Source organism: Sorex fumeus, unplaced genomic scaffold (assembly GCF_029834395.1).
Source record: "Sorex fumeus unplaced genomic scaffold, SorFum_2.1 ptg000032l, whole genome shotgun sequence".
NCBI classification, from domain to species: domain Eukaryota; kingdom Metazoa; phylum Chordata; class Mammalia; order Eulipotyphla; family Soricidae; genus Sorex; species Sorex fumeus.
Genome location: NW_026606089.1, coordinates 6,008,451 through 6,030,568, shown reverse-complemented (window position 1 = coordinate 6,030,568; position 22,118 = coordinate 6,008,451). Strand labels below are relative to the sequence as shown.

At 38.8% G+C, this 22,118-nt stretch overlaps 2 pseudogenes; both read left to right on the top strand.

The window, feature by feature from the left end:
* Positions 1-3,421: 3,421 nt before the first annotated feature.
* On the top strand, positions 3,422-3,520 carry LOC130025849 (uncharacterized; annotated as a pseudogene).
* An 18,101-nt stretch (positions 3,521-21,621) lies between these two features.
* On the top strand, positions 21,622-21,718 carry LOC130025802 (uncharacterized; annotated as a pseudogene).
* The last annotated feature ends 400 nt before the right edge of the window (positions 21,719-22,118 follow it).

The following is a 22,118-nucleotide window of genomic DNA, read 5'->3' as shown; positions in this document are numbered from 1 at the left end:
AAAAAACTGGACAGCTACATGCAAAAAAAAAAAAATGGCTCAGACCTCTACCTAACACCATGCACAAAAGTCAGATAAAAATGGGTCAAAGACCTCAAAATCAGACCAGAATCCCTCAGGTACATTGAAGACAAGGTAGGCAAATCCCTCCAGGACATTGAAGTTAAAGGTATCTTCAAAAATAACACTCCACTTGCAAAGCAACTGGAAACAGAGATAAACAAAGGGGACTATCTTAAATTAAGTAGCTTCTGTACTTCAAAAGAAACAGTGACCAGAAGCACAGACTCTGCCATGTGGGCAAGATACTCACAGAAGCCTACCAGGTTCTCTGAGAGTGAGAACTGGACAATAAGAGTTGTTATCTTATCAACAATATCCAATCTCTGGATCTTGGCCATTGTTGGGATTACATGGCTCCAGGGGCTGTTCCTGGTTGTAACACTTAGCTACTAGAAGATCGGGGATCTGGATGGAGGGGGCCCAGTCTTGATCTTAGCAGCCTTGGAGATCACATCCCCCTGTCCCGCACACCTGGGTTCTGTTGAAGTACACGGGGCTTAGGTTTATCCAATTGCACCCATCACAGTGCTCCCGAGTCACTTCCATTACTTTGTCTGTCTGTAACCACTTCTATGCTCTCTGCCCCAACCAATTTGTAAGGTCTCATCCTTCTTAGACACTGAAGCTGTACTGAAAGTTATTGCCTTCCTCCTCTCCTTATGTCTTTTGAGCAGTTTAACTTAATGCAATGTTCTTTTGTATAGATACAGGAAGACAATTAATTAATATGCTTTGTAACTTAGGAATTGATTGGCTTTGAATATTATTCACTCCTGGGCTTCTGTCTTCTCAACTTAAGCCTCAGTTGCCCTCACTTCCTAGCACCCCAAGGGCAGGGTCCCGACGTGGGACTGGATGTTACCAGGGCAAGCCGGTAAGTTATGGGCTAACCTGGCATCGCGATGGGCCAGGCCAAGGTGCCACGATTCTTAACTATAAGTTAAGAGGTTGATCATAGGCAAATGATGTCATGATCCAAAAGTAACGACAACACTAGGGCCCTGCTGCTAGGAATAGGAAAGATATCTTGCCTGAGCACTGCAGTCTGAGATCGAGATGACCCTAGGAGAGCAATTCTACAAGCTCAAAGTATTTCTTACTGTGTCCATACAAAATGATTAATATTATATATGCTTATATGTTGGTTGGACAAGGAGAGGAGAAAGACCTCCTATAAGCTGTTTTCCTGTGTGTCCTGACTAGCTTGGATGAAACTTTCTCCCCTTCAAACTGCCTTTGTTAGGGCGCAGATCGTGATCTCCCTTTAAAGACAAAGAGACTCCAGAGACTGCAAACATCAAGCAAGGTTTATTGTAAGACTGGCTAGCCAGGGTCAAGCCGCCTACACAGATACGCAGGTCAGTTAGGTGAGGCAAGACCCCGAACTTCTTCAAAGGGTATCTTATATAGGCCTTCACTGGCCGTTACAGCAAAGCCTGCGCATTTCATAGCCAATAGATTTGTAACAACATATGCTTTCTTAACCAATCCAATTAAGGGTAAATCACTTCTTAGCCTATAGTTTAAAGATCAGCATTTTGGGTTGGTGCCTAGGAACTGACAGGTTTTTAAGGCAGTCCTGGGTCTTGCAACATGGATCTTGTGAGAGACATCCGGTTATCTGGTCTGACCCCCACCCTTCCAGTACCTGTATCTGAATTCCTTGCTCAGGGGCAGAAAAACCAGTTATTTTGCAGTGCAGGCTCCTATAAAGCGGATCTGAAAAAGCTTATCTAGACCTGTTTCTTGAAAAACAAGTTATTTTGCAATGCAGGTTCCTATTAAGCTAAGCTAAATTAATTCTGGTGGTAGTCCATTTTGGGCCTGTCCCTTACACCTTCAGTAAATGATTTCAGTATACTGAGACAGTTTTCCTTTTCTTTCAGAAACCTAGCTGGTCTTAGATCTGCAGATATCAGGTGCTAGCCAGGACTGATCTTTGGGATGTAGATTCCCAGCTCTAGCCAGGCTGGTCTTTGGGATGCAAATCAAGGTGGTTGCAGCTTGTGAAAGTGCTTCTGGAAGGTTTCAGTTTGGCTTTGTATCTTCTTTCCTGAGGCCAGTATTACTACTGGCCTACTGATGTAAGGAAACAATGTGGATGTAAAGAAACAATATATGGTTTGCTGCCTCAATGTTCTTTCTGTAACTCCTTTTGATGACATCACTGTAATGCCCCTTTTAGAGGTTCTATGATCTATATAAGGGGATCTTCCTGGATCTCAGTGCCAGCATGTGCTTGAGGATTCCTGAGGCCTCTATGACATACATCTCTTCCATGTAATAACCTGCTGCTTCACGACCAAGGAGCCTGACCCCCGTTTCCTTCCATCTCCTGACCATCGCCATCGACCTCCGTGGAGTGGGGAAACGGCCTGACCGCCAGCCTTTTATTTTTTGTGTGTTTACACAGGTTCTGCTTCCACTTCCTTCATGCATGAGTCTCCTTCAAGATTGGGCAGAGTGGTCTTAAGCGTACCTATGGCTGGTTGCAGAGGTCTTCAGCTGTCGGGGCTCTACTCAGGGCAGTGAGGGAAATTCACCCCTCCCCGTCCAAGGGGCCCCGGTAAGGAAAGCCAGGTGCGGGGTCAGGAGCCTGTCGTTTTAGACATATTTGGAATTAATTTTAGATCTAAAAGTACTTATGTGCTTAGTAATAAATTACTATACACTTTTCAATCACCTCAGAGACCCCACTCTGCTTAGAGAACTAGATTTTTAAATACAGGGCTGTTTTGCCTGTGTGTCATGACTGAGAATCACTCTCAGTAGATATGAAACTCACTATACACAAAGATGCACACAGGCTACTTTGATACATCTGTGTTGTTAATGTGTGTTGGCCATTAAACTTCACTGAGACCCCTTTATCTGTCCTTTACAGGAACCTCATGAGTCTCACCTTCCATTCAAGTTGTACTTGTAATAAGGTGGAATGAAATCATCAATATTCTCCTCACCTCTTCCTTCAGGAGAAAAATCCTACTTACATTCAAGGTGGTCAAATTGCAGACAACACCATCCACCTTTTCCTGGAGATGTACACGGGACTGAGGTGACAACAGCAAAAGGCTCTAGTTTAATGGTTTTAATGAAGGTTTCAGGGAAGGGCATTAAAGAAGACTCATATACCATCTTCCAAAAGAATTATTTTGTAAAACTGATGCCTTGGGTATGGTAAAAGATAATATGGTAAAAACCATATTTTTCTTTCTAGGACATTAAAGTTCTAAATCTAACTATTCAAGCTGCTTTGAAATACATTCCTTGATTTGGAATCACTGTCTGACATAGGAGTGTGTAAGGACAACACTCAAAGTAATAAGTAGAGAAAAATATGGAAAAATTAACTCATACTATGTTTTGTAACATATATACTAAAATTGAAATGATACAGAGATTAGCATGGTCCTTGCACAGAGATGACATGCAAACTTGTAAAGTGATCCATGTTTTTGTTGCAAGAAGAATTAACAGGGCGACTTTAAGCTAAGAAAATCCACACAAGTACAAAAATTCTACATAAAGATAGCACAAATCCCCATCACAACAATCTCCTCAATGTCAGTGGACTAAATGTGCCAATTCAAAGGCACAGAAAGGGAAGATGAATTAGAAAACTGAACCCAACATTCTGCTGCCTGAAGAAACACTTCTGAACAATCAAAGCAACCATGGGCTCAAAGTCAAAGGCTAGAAAACAATTCTTCAAGAAAGAAAAGAACACCTCCACAAAGCTGGAGTGGACATACTAGTATCAGACCATATGGACTTCAGGCTATAGGTTATAAGAGACAGTGAAGGTCATTTCTTCATGATCATGGGATCTGTACATCAGAAAGAACTCACCCTCCTCACTGTAGGTGCTCCTAATGACAGACCAGCAAAATACTTAAAAATAACTTCTAATAGACTTATAGAAAAACATTGATAGCAACACAATACTAGTAGGAGATTTCAACACTTCTTTGTCACTTCTCGATAGATCAAACAGACTGAAGCTCAGCAAGGAAATATTTTCTTTAAGGGAAGTAATGAACAACCGATGGCTTAGGGAAGAAATCAAAGAGGAAATAAAAAGTTTCCATAAACAAATGAGAATGAGGACACGAGCTACTAGAACTTGTGGGACACAGCAAAAGCAGTGTTAAGAGGAAAGAGTATAGCTCTACCAGAATTCATCAGGAAGAAAGAATGGGCCTGCTTGAATGAATTAGAGCTCAAGATTTGGGAAAATGACCAACAAAAGTAGTCCAAACTAGGCTGGAAGAAGGAAATAATAAAACTTGTACCAGATATCAATGAGCTAGAATCCAAAAATACAATCCAAAAGACCAATAAGAGCAAAAGCTGGTTCATTGAGAAAATAAATAAGATCAATAAACCATGAGAAGCCTCTCAAAGAAACAAAGAGAAAGAATTCCAATAAGTCAAATCAGAAATGCAAAGGGGCATATCCTAATAGAAACTACAGAAATCCATAGGATCATCAGAGATTATATTGAGAATCTTTACAGCAGGAAATGAGAGAATCTTATATAAATTGATAAATTTTTGGATTCCAATTACCTCCCAAGGCTGAACCAAGAAGATTTGGAATACTTGAACCTATCACTTCCAAGGAAATTGAAATGATGATCAAAAGTATCCCCCCAAACAGAATCCCTGGCCCAGATGGATGGATTCAATAGTGAAATATTTCAAACCTTTAAAGACGAAATGCTGCGAACATTTTTCAAGATTTTCCAGGAAATTGAAGAATCATAAATACTCCCAAATAGTTTCTATGAGGCAAAGATCACCCTAATACTCAAATTAGACAGAGACACCACAAAAAAAGAAAATTACAAACTTATTTCCTTGATGAATACAGATACACAGATTCTCAAGAAAATATCAGCAAAGAGAATCCAGAAACTCAACAAAAGATCACACACTATGACCAAGTAGGTTTATCTTGGGGATGCAAGGATGGCTTAACATTCTCTAGTCAATCAACAGAATACACCATCTCAATAAAATAAAGATAAAAGTCATATAATCATATCAATATATGTAGATAAATCATTTGATGAGATCCAGTACCCATTCATGATGAAAAACTCTCAACAAAATGGGAGTTGAAAGTACTTTCCTCAATATAGTCAAAGCAAATTATCACAAACCCACAATAAGCATTATTCTCAACGGGGAAAAACTGAAGGCTTGGAGCAGAAATCAATGAACTAGAATTCCAAAATACAATCAGGCACAAAACAAGTTACCCAATCTCAACACTCCTCTTCAACATAGTACTTGAAGTATTTGCCATATGATTTCGGTAAAAAAAAAGATATCAAGGACATCCAGATAAAAAAGGAAGAACTCAAGCTTTTACTATTTGGAGATGACATGATACTATACTTAGAAAATCCCAAAAAATCTACAAAAAAGCTCCTGGGAACTATAGATTTGTTTAGTAAAGTAGCATATTAAAAAATCAATATCTGGTACGCCATGGCTTTCCCATATATTAATAATGAAAGAGAAAAAAGAGATAGAGAAAAACAATCCCATTCACAATAATACCTCAGAAAATCGAGTATATTAGAATCAACTAAAAATGTTAAGGATCTATACCAAAAGAAAAAAAAAAACCTACAAAGCTCTACTTTACGAAATAAGAGAGTATATGAGGAAATGGAATCACATCCCATGCTCATGGATTGAGAGGTTTAACACTGTCAAAATGGCAATACACCCCAACGCTCTATAAAGATTTAATGCACATTCTATAAGGATACCCATAACATTTTTCAAATAAATAGATTAAACACTCTTGAAAGTCATACACAACAATAAACTCCCATGAAGAGCTAAAGCAATCTTTGGTAAAAAGAAGAAGGGAACACCTTCCCCAACTTCAAATCCAACTACAAAGTTGTAGTAATCAAAATACCATGATATTCAGATAAAGACAGGCCTCAGATCAATGGAATATAGTTAAATATCCTGATGCTGACCCTCAGATTATTATTACCTAATCTTTCATAAAGGCTCAAATACATCACAGGTAGCTTGCCAGCCTCTGCCGTGAGGGCTAGATACTCTCTAAGCTTGCCAGGCTCTCCAAGAGGGACGGAGAAATCGAACTCGCATCGGACATGTTGGCTACGTGCAAGGCAAACGACCTACTCGCTGTGCTATAGCTCCAGCCCATTAGATGTATTTGATATACCAAACACAGTAACAAGTCTCATGATAGAGACGTTACTGGGCCCGCTCAAGCAAATTGCAGCCAACATGGCCGACCCGAGTTCGATTCCTCTGCCCCTCTCGGAGAACCTGGCAAGCTACCGAGAGTATCTCGCCCGCATGGCACAGTCTGGCAAGCTCCCCATGATGTATTCCATATGCCAAATACAGTAACAACAAAGTCTCCAATGGAGACGTTCCTGGGCCCGCTCGAGCAAATCGACGAACAATGGGAGGGCCTTTACCTTTACCTTACCTTCATAAAGGCTCAAGAAATATGAAATTGAGCTAGGAAGTCTCTTCAGCAACTGGTGCTCGGAAAACTGGACAGCAACCTGCAAAAAAAAATGAACTCAGACCTCTTTATAGTGCCAGGCACAAAGTCAGATCAAATGTATTAAAGAACTCAATATCATACCTGAATTCTTAAGATATATGGAGAAAAATGTGGGAAGATCCCTGCATGACATTAAAGCTAAGGGAAACTTCTAGAATGAAACACCAATGACCAAGGAAGAGGAAGTGAAGATAAACAAATGAGACTACATTAAACTAAGAAGTTTCTGCAACTCAGAAAAAATGGTGACCATGATAAAAAGAGAGCCCACATAATGGGGAAAAATTATTTATGCAATACCCATACAATTAACCTCAAAATTCTGACTGCTGTATCATTAAGAACGCTAAATAGTTCCTGTGAATTTTATTCTTCTTCACATATATTTACTCTAAAATATTTTAGATTTCCTTTTAAACGACAGGTACAAAGGTAAATTTATGAGTTTTTTAAAAATTAAAAATACCCCTATACATAGCCAGGTGCGACCCAAAAAACAAAAAAGCAAGCAAGCAAGCAAGCAAGAAAGAAAGAAATTAAAAATTAAAAAATAATGCTGTTTGCAATGCTAAGGATCAATCCCAGATCATCATACAATGGAAGGCCAATGCTCTTTCACTGAGTTATATCCCTGTTCTTTAACATTTAATAAGTTCTTAATTGATGTCTCATTGCATTTTCTTTTTTAAAAAATGCTTTTCTAAATATTCCTGGTCGCCAATGTACCTCCTACATTTTGACCCTCGCTTCTCTTCTATATTTGACCTCTAAGACTCTGTTGTCACCTTATCCTTCCTATAGCCATGTTTTCCTTGGAAAAAGTTTCCAAGATCATGTCTGGCTTGATTTAACTTGGCATAAAATGGAAACCTTATTTTCTGTATGCTCTCATGCTAGAGGTGCTGATGTTTTCGATCCAGGTGAACTCTTTTCTGGGGAACTTTCTGGCTGTTTCTATTTGACTTCAAAATATCTAAAGGCAAGTCATCATCTTTTTTTGTGTGTGTTTTTGGGTCACACCTGGCGATGCACAGGGTTTACTCCTGGTTCTGCACTCAGGAATTACACCTCACGGTGCTTGGGGGGACCATACAGGATGCTGGGAATCTAACCTGGGTAGGCCGTGTGCAAGGCAAATGCTCTACCTGCTGTACTGTAAATCAAGCTCCGCCCCCTGCATCCCCATAATTCATCATCTTGAGTGCCTCAGATTTTTACCTTCGATTTAGAAACTTCATCTTTACATTGACACAGTAAATTGAAACCACAAAACCATTGAATGTTATAATAGTAGCAGCCATGAGCAAACATTGATAACCTATAAGTTGGCATGAACGAATTCTGTCTCAGAGGCTTCAATTCTGAGAATACCTGTCACTACCTCCTTTCTGTTACGTATCTCAGGATCAGAATCTACATCAGGCCATCAGTAGAAATTGTTCACCCGAAAGCTAGCCTTCCACTGGGATCAGAATCCATGATCCATCTAACTTGTAATTTTTCATTCATGATTTGTTGACCTTGTTTCAGTTGGAGGCATCCAGAGCATACACTCTGCTTTCCCGTTGTTTCCACAGGAAATCCAAATACCTAAGAATGTTATCATTTCTGACGCCACTGTGAAAGATATTTTTGGAATCCCACCGTAAGATACTATCATTAATGTTATAATATTACTGTTCTCAATAGTCCGGATCTCCCCAAGAACTCTCTAACGTCCTCACTCCAAGTGCAGACTCCAGTTTATCATGCTCCTGAAGTACTTCTAATAGTTTCACTCAGGTTATCCCCTAAAGTGCACAAGTTACTTTCATACCACTCCAAGTTCTTATTCCTAAACTACCAGAGTGGGCTTGGTCCTCAAGCTTATGTTCTCCCTTGAAGAAATACCGTGCTTCCTTTCTCTATGTCTCTCTTTGCTTGCTTTGTTAAACGAGTGTTCTCTCTTGAACATATATTCCATTCCACCCTACACCGGTTTAACAAGTTTCTAAGTGTTTTTCAGTAAAATCTATTTTGCTTCACTAAACTAAAAATTTTAAACCACCAGAGCATTGTTTAAACCAATATTTCTATCCTTTAAACCAAAAATTTTGAAAATGAAAGGGAGTAAATCAATGGAATACTACTCAGCTGTATGAAGTGAAATCTTATTATCTGTATAAAATTGGATCACATGAGGATATTATATTTAGTGACATAAACCAGGCAGAGAAAGATAGGCATCATACAAGTTCATGCATATGTGGTTTATGGAGAAAACAAATTAAAAGGATAAAATGAGACAGACAAACGTCTAAAACATTATTTATATTCTATGATTTATAATTCAATTAATAATGGTTTCTCATACACATAATTCCAACATGACACTCCTAATTCTCTCAAAAAATAAACCCTCCCTCTCCCCCAAACCCCCAGAATCCCTCCTTCCCAATCCCCTGACTCAATTGTGTGGATCAGTTCTCCCCTTACATTGGCCTTGAACCTTTGTTGCTACCTTGCTGTGTGTCTTTACATCCCACATATGAGAAAAATCTCTCTGTATCTGTTCCTTTCCTTAAGGCTAACTTTACATGCATGATATCCTCTAGTTTCATCCAATGTTGAAAATTGCATAGTTTTGATCTTCTCAAAGCAATAAAAACAAACTTTAGAACCATGAGACTATTTCATTACCAGATGGAAAGGTGTAATCAAAGTGTAAAAACTGAACAATGGTGAATGACAGAGTAGGCCTTTCAGTAGTGAGTGTAATATGATACATGAACGTTGATTCTGCATAGTCCTAAAATTTATGAAATTCTAGTAATTCTATAATGTAATTTTAAATAATCAAAACAGTATTTAAATAACTTACATTTATCTATGATTTTGACATATATTTTGTGTCAAACTATCAGAAATAAAAATAATGTGAGATAGAGATATTGTGTATCACTATACTTTTAAACAAGAGAAGTGCTGAAAATTTCTGTGTCTTGATGAACTGTCATATAAATTGACTACTTGGGTTTTTCCCAAGAAATGTTTTTGGAAGGAAAACTTTATTGAAACTCTGTGACTTAAGTTGTTTTTTAAAATGTAGTTACTAATAACTCTAAGAATAATAATGCATACATGAATATAATTTTTACATTTCATATGGTTTACATAGGAGGAAGTATAAAGAAAACATAATGAAAAATATGTATCACAGAACTGAAAAAGAAGTGTATAGATATCAATGAAATCTGGGATCTGTAGCAAGCAGCATAGTACAGTAATTTATTGAGAGCAGACCCAAGAGTAAGCCCTGAATAACAGTGGATGTGGTTTCAAACAAAACCAAATAAAACAGTCCAATAAGGTTATTAATAAATTGTTCCACATATACAATATGAAAAGTATATTCTATTTTAAAAAAATATGCTAGCCAAAAAATGGAATAGAAGGTGATTTTTGAGTGCACACTGTACCAGTCCATCAAACAGAAAAGATTTACCAGTAACTACATAACAAAAAGAAAATAGGAATAAACGTGATTTAATTTCTTAGTCAAGAAATGTTTTAAATGAGGAAAATACAGAAAAAAACTTCATAAGTACAAAAAAAATTATTCTCATCAATACCTTTGAATATTAACCAGCAAACAACACTTGTTAAAATGGCATAGGATTTCACTTTATCACACAAGAAACACAAAAGACCATTTAAAAAGTGATCATAAAATATTACAAATTTACTTTCAACACCTAGATTAGAATTATCTTTATCAGTCAGGAAAAAGTTCTTCTCAATGTTTAATAAATGAGCACCAAAATTCAATAAAATATCTTTAATGTAGGAAAACTCAGAATTCACAAATATGACAAAAATGTGTAATTAGACATGTGAGACTTGATTTTTCTATGTCCTCTTAGGATCTAAAAACAGAAGTTGACTATTATCAAAATACTCTCATAGTAGGAAGAAAAAATCTCATGAAATAACATTTGTAAAGATGACAAGCAGCTTTAACCTGGAACCTACTTACCACACAAATGAATCAACAATTCTCCTGATTCAAGTTAGAATAAACCATTTTTTAAAAATTTTAACAGGCTGCCAGTACGTGTACTTAAAAACCAGAATGTAATAAAAACATTGAAGATTTATTTTCTTCAACCCCCCTAGATAACCACTATTAGCTATATATGGGAAGCATCATCTCTAAAGCTGTTTATATTCCAAATTGTCAAGTACCAAGTACTGTGTTGTAAGAGATAATAAGGAAAAAAGCCAGCAAGGATGGCTTTCTGATAAACTGCTTTTCCTACTGGTACCCTAATCAAGGCATAGTATACTTTCTAGTCCTGGCATTTTTTGAAGTAAATTGCTTTGACTTGTTCTCAGTGTATTTATCTCAGCATATTTAATATATATTCTTTCTTTTTTGATTTTAAATCTTTGGTTCTCTTCAACATTCTGTCCAAACGTTTTCCCCGTCCTTGATAATCGTCGTCCATATTCTTTCTTTCTTTCTTTCCTATTTTATTCTCCCACATATCGTCTTGGTTCTATTGGTCAATGTTTGAAGAAAGTGATCCAAAACTTTCTTACCTTTGAGGGCTTGCCTCTCTACCGCTCAGCACTCCACACTCTCCCCATGCCCCATATTTTCTTATTACCTGGTTTAATTGGAAAACTCAAAGATAAAGGATTATTACTGTGTAATAGCACTATATTTAAAATACTGAAGTATAAATACAAATGGAGAGACCATTACAGAGAAAACATGCTAGTATATATTAACAGTTTTCCACAGCATCTACATTTTCTGTTTCTGTCAAAATACTGTCTCTGATTTATATTTTTTCAATGGATATCATGTAAAATTCTCTATTAAAAACAAAAAGAAACACAGAGAATCAACACTCATACATATATATGTGTATTTGAGCTTGTAAACATTTCTAAAATATAATGTAATCAATGAGGAAAAGCACTTTGTATATGACAGAACGAAAGCCAATGTCAAAAATCACACAGCAAATGTCCAAGTCAAGCTAAAATGAGGCTTATAAAATTCTACTTGAATACTTTCTTTCATTACTACATGTTGTTTTTACTTGACTGCTAAGTTTAGGGATGATATATCTAATAAAAAGCGTTGAAATGTATTATTCTTTACGTGCCATGGTCAGAGAAGAGGAAATACTGATGAAAGGTAGACGAGAAGAGGAGACGGTACGAGAGTATGTCTGAACACTGAAGCGGCTTAAGACCACAAGTGTCCAGTACAGACGACTGCTCACTGGTGATTGGTCATTGGTCACTGGTCACTTGCCATAATGATTCAAATTTGTTTACAAACAATTGCATGGGCACCCTAGATTCTACAAGTTGGTAGTTGGATGGGTGGGAGAATGATGTCATAAAGTAGGCAGTTGAAAGGTAGAGGCTAGCCAATCATGAGGTCAGATTCCCAAGAAGAAGACCGGATTGGATAGAGAGAGAGGTAGAATGAAGCAGGCTAGGGAGATGGAATCCTACAAGACAGTTATAACAGTTTCACCTTCGTCAGACTCTTGTGTTAGAAAAATACTCCCATTATACTCAAGAGCTTAGCTATTTCATTAACACATCAAGAAAATTACGAAATAATCGTTTATATTGCACTGTTAAAGAAACAACATTTGGTAGTACTAGTATATTTTAGATAAGGTTTACAGCACAGCGGGTAGGGCATTTGCCTTGCAGGAGGCCAACCCTGATTCCGATTCCTCTGCCCAGCAAGCTACCCAGAGTATCTCGTCCACATAGCAAGAGCCTGGCAAGCTAGCCATGACGTATTCGATAGGCCAAAACCAGTGGCAGCAAGTCTCACAATTTCTTGTAAGATGTTACTGGTTCCCGCTTGAGCAAATTGATGCATGCGGGAGCATAGTGCTACAGTGATATGATTGAAAAAAAAATGGTGGTTTCTTTCAATATGACAACACTTACTATGATAAGTTGTAGATGAATCGAGATGTGTTAAAATGTAAACATAAAGGTAAAGGTAAAGGTAAATGCCCTCCCGTTGACCGTCGATTTGCTCGAGCGGGCCCAATAACGTCTCCATTGGAGACTATGTTGTGACTGTGTTTGGCGTATCGAATACTCTCAGTAGCTTGCCGGGCTCTCCAAGCGGGGCGGGGGAATCGAACTCAGGTCGGCTATGTTGGCCGCTTGTAAGGCGAACGCCCTACTGCTTGTAAATGCACAGGTATCTTATTTGTACAAAACAAACAGTTGTTCTCAGTTTAAAACTGTAGGTAAAGGCCCTAAAAGGTAAAGGCCCTCCCGTTGATCGTCGATTTGCTCGAGCGGGCCCAGTAACGTCTCCATTGGAGACTTTGTTGTTACTGTGTCTGGCATATCGAATACTCTCGGTAGCTTGCCGGGCTCTCCGAGAGGGGTGGAGGAATCGAACTCGGGTCGGCCATGTTGGCCGCTTGTAAGGCGAACGCCCTACCCGCTGTGCTATCGCTCCAGCCCAAACTGTAGAAGATAAAGAAAAACATATGCTCATTTGTGTCAAAATTTTAGAATCTGAAAGAAAAATTTAAAATTCAAATTACATGATCAAAAAACAAGTAAAACCAACAAATTCTGGCAATTAATATGATAGTCAAAGTATGAATGTTTTTAATAAATCAGTGCTGTGAAATAAATCAGTATTTAGCTAGTAAACTTGTATAGAAAAAATAAGCATAAACCATGATCATATAATCTGTATTGAAAGAAGTGTAAATGACTAGTAAACACAAGAGCAATTTCCTTTTTTAAATTTTTTTTTGTTTCATTAGTGAAACACCATGAGGTACAGCTGTAGACTTACAAGTTGTTGTGCTTGGGTTTCAGTAATACAATGATCGGGTACCCATCCCAGCACCAGTGCCCATTCTCCACTCCAAACAATCCCAGTATCCCTCCCAACCCCCCCATCCCACCCTGCCTCTTTGGTAGGGCACTCCCTTTTGTTCTGTCTCTCCCTTTGGGTGCTGTGGTCTGCAGAAGAGACATTGGGTGGCAATCCTGTTCGGTCCTTAGACTACTTTCAGCAGGCATCTCCCTTCCTGGGCAGATCTTCCCAGCACCATTTATTGGGTGCTCCCTTCTCTATCTGCGCTGCCTTTACCCCTAGAGAATGCAGTTGGCCTCTAAGCCATGGAGTGAACAACCTGATATTTATCACAGCTGTTCTTGGTTGTTAGTCTCTTATTTTGTTACTTTATGTTACCCAGATGAATGCAAACTTTCTATGTCTGTCCCTCTCTTTCTGACTCATTTCACTTAGCATACTATTTTCCATGTAGTACCACACAAGAGCAATTTTTAAGCTCACTAGTAGACAAAGAGCACAAATTAAAATGAGAAATTAAAATTTCCCCACAAATTACAAATATTTAAAAATCAGGCAATATCTTTTCCTAAAGATGATCAATATATCCTAGATATATCAAAGAATCTAAGAAAAAGTATGCCATGAATGTATAAAATATATGCAGATAATTTATTTGATTGGAACCCAGACTTAGTATAGGGATTAAAGCAATTACCATGCACACAGTCAACCCAAATTAATGGCTGGCTCCACCAGGAATGACCCTTGAGCACAGAGTCAGAAGTCCCAAGCACCACATACTATGGCCCAAATACCCCACAAAAGCAGAAATATAATTTATCACTTATTACTATAAAATACAAATGTATTATAAAGTCCATTATAAAATGCATTATAATTTTTTAAAATGTATCACAATGCACAGATTTCTATACCACACATATCACTACTTAGACAATGTAAGTAAATACTATTAAAAAACCATCTTCAAAAAAAAAAAACCATCTTCTTGGTCAATAGCAAACTATCTAATAATTTTGGGGGCTTTCAAAAATTATATAGGAATTAGCACCCTTAACCTCTATGTTACTCAAGTATCAGTTATATGTTTTTCTTTTCTTCCTTTTTTTGTGGCGAAGGGAGCGCACCCAGATGTGCTCCAGGCTCACTTTTGACTCTGTATGCAGAGGTCACTTCTGGAAGTCTCAGGATTCTGGGGATTGAACTCAGATTCGCTGCATACAAACCCTCTACAAATTGCACTAACTATGTGGCCCATATGTTTCTTTTTAAATAACATTTTAATAAAACATTTTAAATAAATTTTTTAAAAAACGTTTTTAATGAAATATTTCATTAAAAAGATTAATATAGAGAAATACTCTTTTAATGATTAAAGTAAATTTAAAAATTAGAATAATACTTGGTAAAGCATAGGAACACAGCAGAAATATATGATGAAATATACGATGGTATATATCTTATTTGTAAATTTGTAACTGTAACACATTGTCCTTTTCCATTTCAAGGATGAGATGAATCCATATAGTAGATTCGTTCACTCACAATGCTATATTCTCTCCTAGATGCTTTTTAAAACTACTTGCCAATGTGACTGTTTCTAAACTTTTTGAGTACTGTAGCCCTGTTTATAATTGTTAGATCTTTCTCTTGTTTTATTTTTACTTTATGTTCCAATCTTAATGGTATCACCGTCTACTCAGTCAACCTAGCTAAACCCTAAGGTCTCTTCCAATTTCTCCTGCACAAGTCTCTGCTTTCTGACAAAAGGGAGGACCTCAGAATGCTGACATCAATCTAATACCCAGGGCTGCAGGAGATAATGTAGTGCTTATGGAAATTGTCTCACATGCTCTCAATTTGACTCCCAGCAGCACCTGATTGCCAGAGTATCAAAGACTGTATAGCCTCAGAGGACACCAAGCACCATGGACACGTTTTCTGAGAATTGCCTGTGGGGCCCCCACACCTCCTGAGCATTGCTTTAAAGACTCTCTCAGCAACCAAAAAATATATAATGTCAGAGAAACATGTACTTATCTTAAATAGGGACCCTCACTTTTGGTGAGTTTCACAAGGAAATATTGCTTGAAAATGTAAATCAAAGATCAGGGGAGACAGTGTAAATCATGTGAGTACAGATCATATATTTGGTGAAATGTGTTAAGATTCAGATGCCCTAGTCTTCGCACCGGGATATTCCTTCAAAAACACCCCCATTTTACTGGAAGGGTGCTAGAACATTATATGACTGAAACTCAATTATGAGCAACCTTGTAACTGTGTATCTCTTGGTGATTCTAATTATTAAAGTAATTTTTTTAAATGCACCCATCAAAGTTACCTTTTTATCACTAAATGGGAAAGATACTTTCTAATACTTATCCTCACCAAAAGCACAACAGAGTGTGACGATTGCCAAAAAATGTCCTCCCTTGCATTTTTGTCATGATACTTATTAATACTTAACTCTTCGGTTTTTTCCCTCTTCTCATGCCAAATCTTTAGTCTCCCTTGCAAGCTCCTCAAACATTATCCATTCAATATTGTTGCTCTTTGCCACTGCTTCTCTTGACTTCTTGTCCATGAACTGATTGTAAAACATAACATACCTGCAATTAAAGTATTCATGCCAGAGACAAGCATTGATGTATCTTTTGGTTTAGCATTTTCAAGCTATTTGCACACAAGTGAGTAACATTTCTTTTTCCTACTGAGAACACAAAAATAGATATGCTGGTTTTCAAAGTTCTATCAGTAGTCTGAGCTACCAATTAAGGATATATATTTTTAAATTTTTATTGAATATCTGTGAGATAGACCATTACAAACTATTCATAATTTGCTTCCACTCATACAAAGATCCAACATGCTTCTCTCCACTAGTGTAAATTTCCCACCACCAATGTCCCTGGTTCCCTACAACATCCCCCAACACCCTACCCCACCCCCAGCCTGTCTCTATGGCAGGCTCTTTAAATTCTTTCTCTCTCCTTTTAATTTTGTGCATTATTGTTCTCATACAGGTACTAAGAGGTCATCATGTTTGTTCAAGGAATTTAGTATTTTTATTGGGGGGGTCACATCCGGCGATGCTCGGGAGTTATTCCTGGCTCTGCACTCAGGAATTACTCCTGGCGGAGCTCAGGGAACCATATGGGATGCTGATATTCGAACCCGGGTCGGCCGCATGTAAGGCAAACATCCTACCCACTGTGCTATCGCTTCAGCCCCGGAATTGAGTATTTTTATCAGGAAGGTAAGGCTGGAGTTGCTTTGAGGTATGGACATGACTGCTGCGGCTTCCATAAGTACAGGGCAGTGAGGGTGGGCTGCCCATCCTGACTCAGAGAAAGCCTAGAGATTTCAGTCACAAAACCCGCATATCCGAAATTTCAGCTGTTATATTTCAGTGAAATCCATCCTGAGACGATGTAATGAGACTAGGGCATGGTGGAGATTTTGGTTTGTGGGAGCAAGTGGCTGCCCTGAGTTCTGGTTGCGTGGGCAACAAACTAACCTGCCTCCCTCCGATTTACCCTAGTATGTTCTGCCGTGTGCAGGTCCAAGGTTAACTGTGACTTTTGATCTCTTTCAAGATTTATTTATAGGTCACTTAAGCAAGACCAATACATTAGCTTGTATAGCTGAGCCAGGGGTGGTTTGTGAACATGACTCCCACATATCTTTTGGGAGTTTAATTTCTTGGGAAACTTAGTCCTGAGGTGTTGGGATCCAGCCAGAGGCACAGTGGAAATCTGGGGTTATCAGGCAGCATGATGGCACCATTAGACTGTAGATGCACTCACCTCGAGGGTGCAGGTTGGCTTCCTGGAGGCACTGCACCCCAGACTAACAAATATTCATTGAATTAATGAACGGATAATCAAAATTTTCAAAATGTGTCACTTTATTGCATTTTAGAAGGGTAACTTCTAACAGGGAAATCATTTTCATGGTATAATCAAGACCTCCGGTTCATTCTTAACATATTTAATAAAAGCTACACATTTTGGAAAATCATACAAAGAAATTCTTTATATTATCTGTCTTCATAATCTACTTGTAAATTACTCAGATATCACCGTTTATACCACTGTTCTTAGCATAGAAATTTACAGATAGAAAGTGTTTAGTAAAATTTCATTTTGGGGGCTGGAGCAATAGCACAGGGGTAGGACGTTTGCCTTGCATGCAACCAAACTAAGTTCGATTCCCAGCATCCCATACGGTCCCTCAAGTACCGCCAGGAGTAATTCCTGAGCGCATGAACCAGGAATAACTCCTGAGCATCGCAGGGTGTGACCCAAAAAGAAAAAAAATTCATTTTGGCACTTCTGTTGAATATAGTACTGGATGTACTTGCAATAGGAGTTATATAAAAAAGATATTAAGGGTAGTCATGTAGGAAAAGTAGAAATCAGGCTCTCACTATTCACAGAAGATGTGATACTATATTTAGAGAATTCTAAAACCTCTACCAAAAAACTCCTAGAAACAATAGATTTATATGGTAAAGATGCAGGCTATAAAATGAATACCCAAAAGTCTATGGTTTTTCTATATGCAAATAATGAGAGAGAAGAAAGTGACATGAAGAAAGCAACCCACTCACAATCATGCCTCAGAAAATCAAGTATCTCAGAATCACCTTAACTAAGGAAGTGAAGGACCTATACAACAGAAAATAAGAGGACACGAAGAAATGGAAACATATCTCCTGCTTATGTATTGAGAGAATTAACATTGTCAAAATGACAATACTCCCCAAAGCATTGTACAAATTCAATGTGATCCCTATAAAGATATCCATAATATGCTTCAAAGAAGTTTATCAATCACTCCTGAAATTCATATGGAACAACAAACGCCCACGAATAGCTACAGCAATTCTTGGGAAAAAGACGATGGGAGGCCTCACCTTCCCCAACCTCAAACTCTACTACAAAGCGATAATAATTAAAACAGCATGGTACTGGAACAAAGGCAGAGCCGCCGACCAATGGAACATCATTGAATATACTGACACACACCTTCAAATATATGTTCATCTAATCTTTGATAAGGGAGCAAGAAATGTGAAGTGGAGCAAGAAAGACTTCTTTAACAAACGGTGCTGGAAAAACTGGACAGCGACATGCAATAAAATGGGCTCAAACCTCTACCTAACAGCAAGCACAAAAATCAGATGAAAATGGGTCAAAGACCTCAACATCAGAACAGAATTCATCAGGTACATTGAAGACAAGGTGGGCAAAACCCTCCACGACATTGAAGCTAAAGGTATCTTCAAAGATAACATGCCACTGGCCAAAAAAGTGAAAACAGAGATGAACAAAGGGGACTATCTTAAATTAAGTAGCTTCTGCACCTCAAAGGAAACAGTGACCAGAATACAAAGACAATCTACAGAATGGGAAAGGATATTCACCCAATGCCTATGTAATAAGGGGTTGATATCAACAATATACAAGGCTCTGGTTGAACTCTACAAGAAGAAATCATGCAACCCCATCAGAAAATGGGATGATGAAATGAACAGTAACTTTCTCAAAGAAGATACCGAATGGCCAAAAGGCACATGAAAAATGGTCTTCATCACTAATCATCAGGGAAATGCAGGTACAACAAACAAAGAGATATCACGTCACACCACTGAAACTGACCCACATCCAAAAGAACAAAAGCTACCGGTGTTGCCGTGGATGTGGGGAAAAAGGGACTCTCCTTCACTGCTGGTGGAAATGCGGACAGGTTCAGCCATTTTGGAAAACAGTATGAATGGTTCTCCGAATACTAGAAATTGAGCTCCCATTTGACCCAGCAATATCACTCCTGGGAATATAGCCTGGAGAGGCAAAAAAGTACAGCCGAAATGACATATGCACTTGTATGTTCATTGCTGCACTGTTCACAATAGCCAAAATCTGGGAAAAAAACCCTAGTGCCCAAGAACAGATGACTTGTTAATGACACTTTGTTTCATCTACACAGTGGAATACTATGCAGCTGTTAGAAAATAAGAAGTCATGAAATTTGCATAAAGTGGATGAACATAGAAAGTGAAATGAGTCAGAAAGATATGGACAGACATCGAAAGATTGTACTCATCTGTGGAATATAAAGTAACAGAATAAGAGACTAATACCCAAGAATAGAGTGATAAGGACTAGGAGGTTTGCTCCAGGCCTTGGACGCCTACATCACATGCTGGGGGGAAAGGCAGCTCAGATAGAGGCCAGAGCACCAACTAAAGGGTATTTGGAGGACCCGCTCTGGGTGGGAGATGCATGCCAAAAGTAGACCATAGAGCCATTCTTTCTGCCCCACCAAGATCACGATTTGACCCCCACAAGAGGCTATCCAGCATGACCACAGCCCCAGAGGCACATGGATCCAATTCGGAACCCAGAGGCTTTGGGCAGAAATGTGACTGAACTATGCATTAAGCTACGGCACCATTCTCCCTCAGGTAGGAAAGGGTATTTGTCGCTTCTGCCTTTCTCCCCCCTGGCGGCACGATGCCCACCACCTCAGAGATTATTGGACAGCCAGGTATGAGCTAGGGTGACAGGGCAACTACAGTCTCGTGGGATTGGGGGTGAGGGGTAAAACTAGCCCATTCGTCCTGCCAGCCAAGACCATGAGTTGCCCACCACGAGTGGCTTTCTGGCATGCCATGGCCCCAGAGAACAAAAGAGCATGCCCTGCCACAAAGGCATGTTTTGGGGCATGGTGGGAGGAATACTGGTATCATGCACCAGTTACATCTCCATTCGTCCTAGCCCTGAGATTTTAGCAAGTGCCACATTGGAGGTTTTTTCACGGTCAGGGAAATGAGATACTTCATTGTTACTGGGTTTTGGCATATAGAACACACCACGGGTAGCTTGCCAGTCTCTGCCATGTAGGCAAGATACGCTTGGTAACCTGCCATGTTCTCCAAGAAAGAGAACTGGACAATATGAGTTGTTATCTTATCAACAAGATCCAGTATCTGCATCTTGGCCATTGATGGGATTACATGGCTCCAGAGGCAGTCTGTGGGTATAACACTTAGCTACTGGAAGATGGGGGATCTGGATGGAGGAGGCCCATTCTTGGTCCGAGCAGTCTTGAATATCTCAGCCCCGGGTCCCGCACACCTGGGTTCCTCTGCCAGTTCCTTCATGCATGAGGCTCCTTCAAGAGTGGTGAGAGTGGTCTTAAGCATAACTATGGCTGGTTGCAGAGGTCTTCAGCTGCCAGGTCTCTGCTCGGGGTGGTGAGGGAAACTCAACCCACCCCCTCCAAGGGGCCCCAGTGAGGAAAGCCAGGTGCGGCATCAGGAGACTGCCATTTCAGAGATATTTGGACTTAATTTTTGATCGAAAAGTACACATCATTCAAACAGTTGTATGTGCTTAGTAATAAAATATTACACACATGTTCAATCACCTAAGAAAGCCCATTCTGCTCAGAGAACTAGATTAATTACAGGTCTGTTTTGCCCATGTGGAATGACTGAGAATCACTATGAGTAGATATAAAAATCACTATACACCCAAAGATGCACACAGGTTACTTTGAGTCATCTGTGTTGTTAATGTGTCTGGGCCATTAAAATACATTGAGACCCTTTTTCTGTCCTTTACAGGAGCCTCATGACTCTCACATTCCCTTCAAGTTGAACTTGTAATAAAGTGGAATGAAATCATCAATATGCTTCTCACCTCTTCCTTCAGGAGAAAAATCCTACTTACTTTCAAGGTAGTCAAAGTGCGGACAACGCAATCCACCGTTTTCTGGAGATGTACACGGGACCGAGGTGAGAATAGCAAAGGGCTCCAGTTTAATTTTCTTAATGAAGATTTCAGGGAAGAGCATTAAACAACACTGATTCTCCATCTTCCAAAAGAATTATTTTGCAAAACTGATGCCCTGGGTATGGTAAAAGATAATATTGTAAAAACCATACTTTTCCTTCTGGGACATTAATGTTCTAAATTTATCACTTCAAGCTGCTTTGAAATACCTTCCTAGATTGGGAATCACTGTCTGCCATAGGAGTGAGTAAGGACAACACTCAAAGAAATCAGAAGAGAAAAATAGGGAAAAAAATCAACTCTTATACTCAGTTTGGCAACACATATACTAAAATTGAAATGATACAGAGATTAGCATGATCCTTACACAGAGATGACAGGCCAACTTGTAAAGTGTTCCATATTTTTGTTGCATTAAGAATTAACAGGGCTACTTTAAGCTAAGACAAGCCCCAAAAGTACTCCAAATTTCGACATAAAGATAGCAAATATCCCTATCACAATGATCTCTCTCAATGTCAATGGACTAAATACACCAATTCAGAGGCACAGGACGGCAGGATGAAATAGAAAACTGAACCCAACATTCTGCTGCCTGCAAGAAATACATCTGAGCAATCAAAGCATCCATGGGCTAAAAGTAAAAGGCTGGAAAACAATTCTTCAAGAAAAGAACACCTCCAAAAAGCTGCAGTGGCAATACTAGTATCGGACCACATAAACTTCAGGCTAAAGGTTATAAGAGACAGTGAAGCTCATTTCTTAATGATCATGGGATATGTACATCAGAAAGAACTCACCCTCCTCA